Here is a 13,612-nt window from a genome sequence, read left to right as displayed (position 1 = left end):
GAAAGAAGCGCATGCTCCACGCACTCTTGAAAAGAGTGCGTGTTCGGCGCGCACAAGACATGACCGGGTGCGGCGCGCTAGTGCGCGGTCGCGCCGCGCGTCCTCGCCGTGCACCCATGTGCTCAATGATCACTGCGCGGTGCATCCAAAGGACCTTATATGCCTCTACATCCACTATAAATACCCCTTCTCAGTGATGGAGAAAGAGAAATTCATTCCTCCTCAATATTACTTACTCTCAAAGTTTTGAAACACTGCCATTGACATTCTGCGCAAAATTTCCTTTGATCGAGCGCTTAATCTCCCGCGCATAGCTGTGCCCCGGATTCTATACTGAGAATCTTCCTCATCTCCAGTGCATATGGCTGCGCCCAGAATTCTCCATTGGAAATCTACCACATCTCCAAAGAGAAAACACACATTTCCTCTCGGGTCACTCGATTCTAGAGTCTTGAGACATCGTCTAGGACTCCTATGCGCTCCATCTCTTCTGTCGAGCACACCCTCTAGGCTCTGCGCATCAAACAGCTTATACACATGCCTTGAACTACATCATGACATGATCCCGCAACTCGGGTATGTAGGCAGCTCACAAGAAGCACAATCACACCCCCCAGCACGCCTTTCTCTCCTCAGAGAACGCCTCCGACTGGAGGTTCCGAGACTTTCGAGTTCACAAATTTGGCTCGAGTGCGGCCATTTGGTCTGACCTTGGGTTGAACCGCCTGAAGCTTTAAATTGTTGTTCATTTTCGTGAGACAACATTTTGGCTCTAGAAGGATGGCACTTCCTAACTTGCACAGCCCGGAATCCCACATATTCATCTTCTTCTTTTCTTCTTAAAACTCCTCTTTCTCAAACCTGAGAAAAGATGAGTAATCAACCACCCACGCGTTTTGAGAGCGTTAACAACCCCGATAACGCTATCGGGACCATAGAGTATTTCTTGCGCTCCGTGCTGCAAATCGGATCTTAGGGATCGCATCATCGCCCAACGCAGAGAGTGTGGCGAAGACCTAAGAGAGCGACTAATCTCTCATCCAAATATCCCTCCGGCAGCCCCAACTAATGGGAATCACCTCACGGGTCAAGGGTCCAACGAAAGGCGGCAGGTGACTCCTCCCGAACAGGGAGTTACTTCGACTATCAGTCTTGATGTGGTCACCATGATACACAATCTTTGAAATGAAGTATGAGACTTTCGAGAATACAGAGTAGATGGAAGCACCTACGGGGTTGTCGAGGAGAACTCCTCGCCTTTCACAGCCCAAATATTGGCCTAGGTATGCACAAGAAATTTCAAACTCCCAAACCTCGCTCCTTATGATGGGAAAGCGGATCCCACTTACCATATGCACCATTACAAAACCTGGATGATGATGCAGGGTGTCGCTACCGGCGCCATGTGCCAAGCTTTTAGTCTTACCCTCGCTGGACCTGGCGTCGAGTGCTTCAAGAACTTAAGGCTCGGAAGCATCCAATCGTTCAAAGACCTGAAGGACATGTTCCTAGCAAGCTTCGCTACATCTATGGTCCAAAAAAAGACCAAGATGTACTTGTGATCAATCAGGAAGTAGATTTGTGAATTTCTTAGACGATACCTTGCCCGATTCACTGAAAAATTCAATAAGGTCGACCGCTTTGACGATAATGTCGCAATCGCCGCAATCGTTGAAGGCTTGCGCACGAGCGACTTACTCAAGTCCTTCATCGGCCGTGTCCCTTCTACCATGGCCGAGTTAATGACTCGAGCCAAGACCTTCATGGGAGTCAAAGATTACCTCGACAGCCACAAGAGCAACAATCAAAGCTCTCGTCGTCGAGACGAACCTAGCCACGAGCAAGGCGACGCCCACAAAAGGCAAAATGAAGGAGTCGGGCTTCCAATAGCCAACCCTTGATGCCCCAGAAGCCGTGACTTGCAGAAGACTTCAAGGATTACTCGTCATTCACACCATTGAACACAACGCTGGATCGAATCCTGGCTTTGGCCCGTGACAAGTTCACCGCCCCGGCTCCAGTGAAAAAGGCCTCGCGAGTCGCGACATGTCTAGATATTGTGAGTTCCATCAGGAATACAATCACCTGACCTCTGAATGCTACAATCTCAAAAGGCAAATCAAGGCCATGATCCAACGGAGTAAGCTAAAAGAGTTCCTGTTGCGCATGATTAGCGCTGCGGGCCCCACCTCGAGCAGACCACAATCTAACAAATGAGGAGGAGCAGCCGCTGCTACCGACCGAACCGCAGTGACTACTGCCAGCAATCAGTAACTCCATGTTGTGACCACCATATTGGGTGGCCCGCAAGGTCGAGATTTGGCCCGACAAATGAAAAAATTCCTAAGGGCCGCATCTTAAGAAGGTGCCACTCAGCACGTCAACCTCACTTACGAGGAACCTCCGTCCGTGTCTCACGAGACGATGTACTTCACCAACAAAAGAGCCAAGTTAGTTGTGCATTCGCATAATGACGCCATAGTTCTCAAGGCCCACGTGGGAAATAAACTAGTGAGAAGGATTATCATCGACAACGACAGTGCTATCAACATAACCTTCAAAACCACCCTAGAGCGCATGAAGCTCGGAGGGCTATGCCCAACTCTGACCCAAACGCCCTTATGAGAGATTATTAATGACAATATCTTATTTACTTATTTAATGGAGAGAGAATATCTCAACCATTATTCTCTCTCTCTCTCTCTCTCTCTCTCTTAATTATTTAGTTACCTGATTTCTTTTCAACAAATCTAGTAACTAATTAAAGGGAGAATATTGGATATTGAAACCCTAAAGTAGGCACCTACTTTAGCTAGAATTAGGCCTAAGAATTTTGAATTTTACAGTGTCCTAAAGGCCTGACGTAAAATTCAATTAATTAAATACTTGTTCTAAAAATAAATAATTAATTCTACAATAAATAATTAATACGAAAAAAGATAATTTTTCGAAATAATACTTGAGAGTTCTTATTCATCCTTACCAGAGCCGACTCAAAGACAATGGACCTAGTAACAGAAGCTCCCACAAAACAGAATAAATAGACGGAAAAAATCATTTCTCATATTTAAACGATTTGTCAATCTTGACGTCACTCCACAACATGAATCGAGATTGTACTCTTCTTATTACTAGAATTATTTTTACTCATCGTAAGAGTGTCCATTGATATAGTCATTTCGTGAGCTTAATCCTCTAGGTTCAACTCGTACCGAGAATGGTCAATTATTCCCTCATATCTTTTTTATACATATGAGCCCTAAACATCGTTGCTTCTCCAACGGAAGATTCTTTCCTACGTACTTACTACGAAAGTGTGCACAATCAATCGGTTCTGGAATCAACCCTTACGTGAATGAACATTGACCTTCTTTCAGGTTCGTTTTCCCGTACTCAGCACGATCCATCGGTTAACGAGTTGCAGTCTACGGTGCAAACCCAGTAAGCCATGATAGAGCAGATGCAGCGACAGATCTTCGAGCTTACATAGAGCATAAGACCGAGTCAGTCGTCACCCATGTAGACTCAGCCATCGCCCTTGATACCGCAACCTCAAACTATGCGGCCACCAGCTACAAAGGCTGATGACCAGACGCCAGCTTCTGTAGAGTTCCAGCGAGAGCGTCCTAGCAGTATTGGTACAAGGGAGGCAACAACGTATCCCGATGCAAAGGCAGAAGAGGATCAGCCACTATGGAAAAATGGATTTAAGCGCGGAAGAAGTACTTGTTTGTTTATTGTTAGCGAACAAAACTTTAGTTTAATATTATTTTACAAAACATCTCGAATGTAAAATATTTTCTATTACGTTTATATGAATTTTATTTTCTATTCGAATTTCTATTACGATTAATAATATCTTCTTATTTATTTACTAAATATTAATTAAATTTTTTAAAAAAATACCATTGGATGCGACTTGTTGCATCCAATGCTATGCCTGCCAAAATGCGAGAAAGCATATTGGATGCGACAAGTCGCATAAAAAAAAAGTTCCCGCTTTTTGGCGGGAACAACATTGGATGCAACAAGTTGCATCCAACAGTCTAATATCTCGTCAAAGTGAATATGGAGGAATAACTACTGATGCGATAATGGATGCAACAACTCACATCCAAAAGGCTGGACTTTTGGATCGATGCGACTAATAGACTTTTGGATGCGACTAAAGTACTTTTTGTCCTATTTTATGGTTGCAAATCCAACAAAGAAAGCATTAAACCTAAGGCATTTACAAATCAATTTGAAAGAATGGAGATCTTTGGATGTCATCTTTGATGTAATTTATGTTTTATGTGATTGAAATTTTGAGCTCATTTATTTTGTTTCTGATATGAAGTAATGAATCTTGTATCTTATGATTAATATACACATGAATGCATTATGTGATCAAGATTCATTTTGTCTCTGACAAAAACATTATTGTTGGACCGCTATGAATACCTTATTGTTATAGGATCAAAATCTTCTCCCGAAAAAAGGCAAAACACAACAAATCCTAGCCCAAGTCCGTTTGAACTTAAGACGAGTCTCGGGCAGACCTCGCGAGCTACAGGCGAAGTGCAGCCCGCACGAGGCAGGATTCGGGGGCTTCTTGCAAGGCCCGAATGACTAGACCGCATCACTTTGGGTCCGAGCAGACCCCGTGAGCCTCAAGCAAGGCCCATCCCACGAGGATAGGTTGCGCATGCCTTGAGTGGGGCCCGGAAGCCTCGGCAAGGGGACGCGCAGACCAAGCTCTAAAGGAGCAAGCTCTGCGGACTGCAAGGGCGAAGCCCTAGGGGTTTGCACACCGTCCAGCGAGGCGTAGCCCGCCTGTGGCAGGCCTCACGTGCCAAACTGGTGAACCCACACGGGGGGTCCGCCCGGAGCCCATTGGCCCCGTCTAAGAGCCTAACACTCTGCCAACTTCACGTCACGGCCCCGCAGGACTCGCCAAGGCCCCGCGGGCCTTGCTGATTGGTCGCACAGTCCCCGCCTAGACGGGTAAGGTCCCGTGCAACGTCCACCATGGGCTCTCCATGGGCTTTCTCCTCACGGCCCAGTACGTGCTCTAACTTCTATAAGTAGGAGTCCTCGCCTCACAATCTGTAAAGCCATTCTTTACCTAAGCAGGTCCATACTCTCTGTGATCCTCACTCTAAATCACTAAATCCGCTCTAGTACGCTTTCGAGCTTAGAGGACACTCGCTCCATACACGCTTACATTACACCAATACTTCAGCGTCAGAGTGCCGCCGAAGGGAAACCTTCCGAGTCCATCTAGTGCATGTTTGTTTCATTTCACATGTGACGAACATAATAGACCCTTGACTATCACTTGGAGGTCGGGAATCTCATGCGTTTGTTGACCCGATTCCGAGCGTTAACACTTATTATGTGTCACGTTAACTGTGAAACTATTATTGTGATACATGGAAGGGACTATGTCGACAAATTGACATACAATCGCTATGATCTTTATTAGCTTTCATGCTTAATGATGACTTTATGATGTAACCAATATTATGCTGGATTTATCTTATACTATGTGCACTTACGTTTATTATTAAGCCATATGGTATCTAATGACCCATGGGCCAAGTGGAAGGATGTTAGAATTTATTTTATAAAGCTCACGTATGTGTGTGACCCAAGTATAATACCAATTAGTGGGCTTAATATATAATCATATTAAATCCTATTGGTTAATTAAATTAAGGTAATTTTCCTACATACCCTTATGGTGGGTCTATATAAAGTGAAACCCTAGGGATTGGTCATCTCTCAACCGATTATGTTGTTTTCCTCTGCCATTAGTAGAAATCTCTGTAGTCTAAAGAGTCAAGAGAGAGAAACTAATTTCGGTGATTCCGCCATCGCCGTCGTCGCTCTCATCATGGATCGAGGTAAGTCTTCTTGATTTCTAATGATATGTGAAAATCATCTAGTTCTAAGATCTTGGCTATTTAGGATTGTCTATATTATGCTTACACTTTTCAGGTTCAAGAGAGAAAACGAGGGTTATGGTGCGAAAACGAGCAGAATTGGAGTTTAAAGCGCAAGAAACGACACCCCGGAGATAAAGTAAAAGCTGGAGAAGAAGTCAACCAAAGTCTCGCGCGTCGCGGGGTAGGCAATAGAGGAGCGCGACGCTCAGAGTCTAGCGCGATGGGCGTGCAGACCTCCACGTGTCGCGTAAAACGGTAACGCAACGTGCAAAGACCGTGTGCGACGTGCATGACGATGGACCATATTTTAAATAGAGCTCATTTATGAGCTATTCTTGACCCTTGGATTTCATACAACGGTTTAGAAGGCTCCAAAAAAATATGGTATCCTATGCCATATAGTATTAATCTGGTCTAAATTCAAAGGAGACCCATAAGCAAAATGACACATAGTTAGATATTTAGAGAGCCATTGAAGGAGTAGAAGAAGCTTTGGAGTGAAGAATAAGGAGAAGGAATGAGTGACACCCCACTAGATCATCCTCTACCTCATTCCTTGTTACCTCTTCATCTCAATCTTCCTTATTTTCATACTTGTAGTTTTCATGCTTGCTTTCTAAGACTTAAAGTTATTTTGTTATTTTTGGATATTTCAACTTGGATTTGAGTTTTATCGAAGTTGGATTTATGCTAGTGATTTAGATTTTGAAGTTTGATTGAATATTTGTGGTGTTGATAGTTGATTTGAGATTTTGAATAGAGTTGCTTTGTTTTGCTTGATTTTGAATAGATTTTGAATAAAACACAATAGTTCGAAATTTATAGACCATAGAGAAAGAAGATTAGTGGGCAGCAGTTGGGAGAAGTCATCATCACTCTCATTATCGAAGCCGTCAGAGCCATTATATGTTTGTGTATATTTACATATGCATTTTAGAAGTTAGATGATAAAAAAGCAATCAAAATAAGATTAAAAGAAGAAAACAAAAAGCATTTCCATTGATATGCGTATTAAGGGGACATATATAGGCTTATATTAATACCCACGAAGAGGTAATTTGATAGTCCAGAAGCCAAGAAAGCAAGCAAGCAAGCTAAGTAGGTAAAGGACAAGATAAGCCCGTTTAAAATTTAAATAAGGGGAGACGAGAGGAAAAGACAGTAAGTAATTAAGCGGTGGTGGTGGGGATGGCCTTGCAGAGGAGAGGGGTGTTCATCTCCATGGAGAGGTTGAGGACTTCGGTGAGATCGACGGGGTGGGTGTCGGAGGGGAGCCAGTGGAAGTTCTGGAGGAGCTGGGCGAGCCAGAGATGGGCGGAGGCGAGGCCCAATGCCTTGCCGGGGCAGACACGCCTGCCGGCACCGAAGGGAGCGAGCCTGAGGTCGGAGCCGAGGATGGGGACGTCCTCGTCGAGGAAGCGCTCTGGGCGGTACTGCTCGGGCTGGGCCCACACAGCGGGGTCGTGGGTGATGGACCACATGTTGACCATGGCGGTGGTGCCCTTGGGGACGAGGGCGTCGCCGATGTGGACGTCGTGGATGGCGAGGCGGGCCCACGAGAGCAGCGGGCCCGGGGGGTGGACTCTGAGGGTCTCCTTGACGACGGCCTGGAGGTAGGGCATTCTGGGGATGTCGGAGTCGGTGACGGGGCGGTCTCCGGCGACTGACTTGATCTCGGCCTGCACTTTGGATTGGATGTCGGGGTGGAGGACCATCCTGGCCAGGACCCACTCCAGCAGGATGGCCACGGTGTCAGTCCCACGGAAGATCATTTCCCACAGAACTGCTATCATGTCGGACTCGCTGAGCTTGGTGTTGTCGGTCTTCTCGAGATCGAGGAGGACGTCCACGAAGTCCCCGACCCTGTCGTCGCCGACCTGGTTGTCGCGGTGCTCCTTGATGATGTTGCCGACGAAAGAGTTGACTTTGCCGACGAGGGTCTTGCATCGGCGCCTCACTCCCTGGAGGTCGAGGCGCGCGAGGAGTGGGAAGTGGTCGCTCCAGTTGAAGATGCCCAGGAGCTCGTAGCCCTCGGCGACCATGGCCTCGAGCTCGGCAGCCTCGTCGTCTCTCGCGCCCGAGAAGTCGTATGTGCGCCCGAACACGGTCATCATCACGTTGTTAAGGGAGCCGAAGTGGAGGATGTTCTTCACTTGGACATGGCCTTGGTTGAGCATGGACCCCGTGATCTGCTCCGCCATCTTCATCCCCGTTCTCTGCCGGAACCCTCCGAAGTCCGCGATCTTCTTCGGGCTGAAAAGGTGGGTGGCCGAGATCCTCCTCAGGCTGCGCCAGTAGTCTCCGTACGGAGCGAACCCCATGGCTCGGTGGAACAGAAGCTCGTAAGCTGACTCCTTCACAGGCCTGTCCGCGAATGCCGAGCTCCCCAGAATCTCTTTTGCCGTCTTGGGCTGGCTCGATATCACGAACCGGGTCAGACCCACCGAGAACGCCATCAGCGGCTTCGCTCCCAGCCTCTCAGCCAGCGAGGCAAGGGCTCTGTGGGGCGTCGCCTGAGTGAACACCGAGAGCAGCCCCATCACGGGCCATCCGTGCGGGCCCCGTATCTTGGACTTTGCCTTCAGAAGGGCCCACGCAAGCCCCCCCGGTGCCAGCCACAGGCCCAGAGCAGCCACCGACAGGAACGCCGCGGCCAACGCCACAAACGACGACGACGACCATGCCGTTTGAACAATGTGAGGGAGGAGAAGAAGGTCGTAGTTGATGTCCGACGTGGACATGGCTCTTGCTGCTGGGTTTTAGGGTTGCGAAGAGATGAGTGAATAAGTCGAGAAGAGAAGAGAAGAGTGTGTGTTGAGATCACTCCACTGCGCTCTTTATATACTGCTCGCTCGCTCATGCATGCCTTTCTTTCAACTAACCCTAGACTCAAAAACATGCACGCCCTCTATTGTTACTAATTAACCGTGGTCATATTTCATTTATTGCCTTTATTACTTCACATAAATTATGATCGTTTCGTTTTCTTTACTTTTCTATTTCTTTCTTTGCAGATCTATATAGATGGTAATTACTTTCTCTCGGGAATGATCATAATCTTAATACATAATAGTATGTTGTAAATGGGTGCAAATACGGTTCAATGCTCCGAATTACACCATTAAAGCCTTCTATAATTTCATAATAATACCATGCTTTATAGGAAAACTAGGTGTCACTCCTTCGATTTATGCATACTGACTTGTGTCTCATTTTACTTCTGCTATCAGTGAATGATTGCCAATTATTGCTTATTCGTTTTCTTTTTTCTTCTTCTTTCTTTGTGAATCCAGTCAACTTACGTCGTTGGCTATTTCTTGTGTTCGTTTCCTCTTGTGATATGGTATTAGTTTGTGCCAAGTACTACCGTATATACTTTCTCTCGGGGAGGATTATAATCTTAGTAGTATATCTAGTAAATGAGCATATACTGGTGCAAATGCGATTCAATGCTCCGAATATCACCAGTCAAGGTTTCTTTTATTTCAAAATATATACCATTGCTTTATAAGAAAACTTGGTGTCACCTCTTTTTACACATCATCTTTTTCTCATTTTACTCTTGCAATTAATGTAATGATTGCCAATGATTTCTTTTCCGTAATTTTTTTTCCCTTCTTCTACTAATTTAATTTGTTCAGTATACTCCCTCAAAAAAAAAAAAATTTGTTAAGGATACGTTGTGTTCTTTTGTGCTTCTTTCCTTTTTATTGTAACTTCTGGAAATGGTATTTGTCTTTAGTGAAAGTAGTAGTAGATCTAAATTAATGTAAGTTATATCATTTTTTTATATCGAAATTTTTAATTATCCGGTACATTGTATTTTTGCTTAACTTCCAACGACACTTGAAATTATATTCTGTACAAACTTGGTTGGGCAAGGCATATCCATTTTCCATTGAGAAAAATTGTGGTTTTGACGCTCTAATAAAACGCATTAAAAAAAGTGTATAGCGGTGCGTTTTGATCGCTGTCTATTCATCCGCTAAGATACCTGTAGGATCCACGTAAAAGAAAAAAAGTTTAGACGGCGTTTTTTTAGAGAGGTATAGAGTTTAGTTGATGGTTCAGAATTCCAAAAAGTATACGTAACGTAGGATCTCGTTAGGATCCGTGAGAGCATGAGCGAACTATCTTTTTTACCACTCGTGATTATAAGATATATTACAAATACACAAAAATTGAAATGAAAAGAGTTTTATTTTCCATATTGTTGATATTATCTTTTTTTTATTTCATTTTCTAGTGTACTATTTGTGTTTGTATTTAGATTTTTTTTCTTTATGAAATTCTTTTTTAGAAGAGGATGATCGCACGCAATGTAGAGTTAATGTGTCTGACAACTTGCTCTAACACAGATAATGAATAGTGAAATAAGCAGTGCGTAAAAATAAAAGCACACAATATGGTTATCCAGTTCGGTGCAACGTCACTTACATCTGGGAGCTCTCAGCCAGGGGAAATGATTTAACTATCAAGTAGTCAATAGTACAAACAAGGACTTATATGAACTCACTACAAGAAATATAACATTTACCTCCGAAACTATTAGCGACGATTAAGTCGTCGCTAATATATCGTCGTTAATCATGCTATTAATGACGATAAGATCGTCGCTAAAATAGTATGAAAATTTGGTGCTAAAAATTCCAAATTTTGGCGGCGAAGACATTTTGCGACGATTATATTGTCGCTAATTATTTTCTGTCGTCAGTAATTTCGCGGGAAACTATTTAGCGACGATATTAACGTCGCTATATTGTTATCATTTCAATTAGCGACGCTAAGTTCGAGGATTATAATCTTAATAGTATATCTAGTAAATGAGCATATACTTGTGCAAATGCGATTCAATGCGCCGAATCTCACCAGTCATGCGTTTTATAAGAAAACTTGGTGTCACCTCTTTTTACACAACATCTTTTTTCTCATTTCACTCTTGCAATTAATGTAATGATTGCCGATGATTTCTTTTCCGTAATATTTTTTCCCTTCTTCTACTAATTTAATTTGTTCAGTATACGTTTGGTTCTTTTGTGCTTCTTTCCTTTTTATTGAAACTTCTGGAAATGGTATTTGTTTTTAGTGAAAAGTAGTATTAGATCAAACTTAATTTAAGTTATATCATTTTTTTATATCGAAATTTTTAATTATCCGGTACATTGTATTGTTGCACAACTTGCAACGACACTTGAAATTATACTCTATAAATGTGGTTGGGCAAGGCATATCCATTTTCCATTGAGAAATTCACTACTAAAAAAATAGGGTTCATTCCTTGTTTGTTTCTTTATTTGAAACTGTTTTTGACTTTTTAAACTTGAACAGTTTTTTGAAAAAACTGAATTGACTGTTTGTTTGATGATTCTCAGAATACAACTCAAAAAGTTTTCAAACTGTTTTCTGTGTTAATGAAGAAAATCAGAAAACAGTTTTTAGGTGTTTTCTAATTTTTTCACTCAACTTTTTTAATTTTTTTTTTCCTTTTTTTTAATATATCATCTTGACATCTTCTTCTCTCCTCTCAACATCATTTCATTTTCCTCACGTTTGATTATCGAATTTGTTTTCGTTCCCTGTAAAACTTAAGTTTTACAATTATGGCATACTTTAAACAATCGGAACTCCATTTTACAAACTATTAATTGGTCGTGATCCTCTCGTCGAGCACACGAGTTTTTACTAATTTTAGTCAACATTAGGTATCAAAATTTGATATTTGTTGTATTGACTACAAAGAGAAACGGTGTTTTTCGATGAACTTGTGAACAATCATTATTACTAAAGGTACGACCATTATATTTGCAGCAAAGACTTTCAATTAGTATATATCTCGACGCCTAATTCTTATGTGAATTATTACACTATAATTATAAAAAACTGAAAAAAAAAAAAAAAAAAAACTGAAATCATTACCAAACAGTTATTTGGAAACAACTGCAAAAAAATTTTAAACTACAAATATATGAAAATAAAAATATTTTGAGTGAACTACCAAACATGCCCTAAAAAAGTGTACATAGCGGTGTATTTTGGTCGCTGTCAAAACAAGTGGTATTAGAACTTTTAGATGGCAATTTTAAAAAATCGCTGTCTATTCATATACTAAAATACCTATAGGATTTAAGTCAAAAAAGTCTAGACGGTATTTTTTAGAGAGCTTTGGAGTTTAGTTGATGGTTCAGGGTTGAAAAAGGTATACGCAAACGTAGATCTCGGTAATATTCTTGAGAGTGTGAGCGAACTCTCTTTTTTACGACTCGTTATTATGAGATATATTTGAAATACACAAAAAAATTTGAATAATTTATAACTAATAAAAAGCTATATATATATATATATATATATATATATATATATTATCGTAGTTCCTAAGCTAATTTTTTACAAATTTAGAAAGGTTGGAGACGTTTTGCAGTGGGAGATGCTTAATTTAAGCATTCTACTTATGTTATTGTGTTGTACGAATGCATACCAAGTTTCCACCCAAACATACTTTGTTAAATAAAAATTTGATGAATATGATTTTCCCAACTTTATTGTGCACCTTCAAATCAGTCAAGGTAAGCAATTCAATCGAAACATACAAACAAAGTTAATAAAACAAAACAAAAACAATCAAACACAATGAACACAATAATGTTAAGGTGGAAATGCTCAAGAAAAAAGTGAAATATTACGGGACCATAGAGAACTTAAGACACTTTCCACTTATCAATGAAATACTTAAGCAAAGCTGTAATATCCATTAAAAAGGGGTTAAGAATAATCACCATCAATAAAAAGTGGCATATAAGATGAACAATCTTACCAATTGGTTAAATACACAAATTAGGTATCTATAGAGAAAATCGGATTATGAAGGAATTCAATCACCTTTATCACCCTTATTAAGGAAGCAACGACACACAAAACAGCCTCTCCAAATTTGAGCGAAAAATACCGTTACATTCAAGTTCTATGCTAGATATCGAAAATCTAAATTTTTCCCTATTTCTTTATCTCAATCCTCAATTCTCTTTGTCTCTGCTTGTAAAATTCTGATTAGTCACAAAGACAAGATGTCGCACACAATGTGTTCGACAACTTGCTTGAACACAGATAATGGATAAACAACAAACAGTGCAATAAAGAAAAGACACACAATATGGTTACCCAGTTCGGTGCAACATCATCTACGTCTGGGGGCATTTTGTCAGTGGAAAGGATTTCACTATATAATAGTCTATAATACAAGCAAGGTCTTATATGATTACAACACAAAATCAAAGCCCTAGAAACTATTACCACTAGTGAATACCTAGACCAGGGACTCCCCCTGAATTTGAGATCCTTCTCAATTCCACTCTTTCAGCAAATACATTCAGTCTTGCCAGAATTACTCGCAAGAATATTGTCAGTGTATCTAAGGTTTCCTTACCCATACTCGCAGAATATTGCATAATAAAGTCACGAGCAAGGCAATCTGGAAAAACCGAAAACTTGCCAGGATTACAGTCTGCGCACAAGAGGAATGATGTCTCAGCAGAAGCTGGAGCATGAAGACCGACATCTTTCCTTACATCTTGCACTAAAAAATAAACCCAACATATAACGTAACAACAATCTCCCCCTTGGCTATTTTTTAGGCAAGCACGTCCAGAGCAGCTCTCAACCAAACGTCATGACCAGAAAAAAAATGT

At 41.8% G+C, this 13,612-nt stretch overlaps 1 pseudogene; it reads right to left on the bottom strand.

Moving 5' to 3' along the window:
- Nucleotides 1-7,034: 7,034 nt before the first annotated feature.
- LOC149393605 (cytochrome P450 78A5 pseudogene) lies at nucleotides 7,035-8,671 on the bottom strand (annotated as a pseudogene).
- Between the last annotated feature and the right edge of the window lie 4,941 nt (nucleotides 8,672-13,612).

This window comes from Urtica dioica, chromosome 6, assembly GCF_054948205.1.
Source record: "Urtica dioica subsp. dioica isolate 48M chromosome 6, U.dioica_male_clone48M_v1_H2, whole genome shotgun sequence".
In the NCBI taxonomy this organism is placed as follows: Eukaryota; Viridiplantae; Streptophyta; class Magnoliopsida; order Rosales; family Urticaceae; genus Urtica; species Urtica dioica.
The sequence above is the reverse complement of the archived record's forward strand: the minus strand, read 5'-3'. Positions and strand labels throughout refer to the sequence as shown.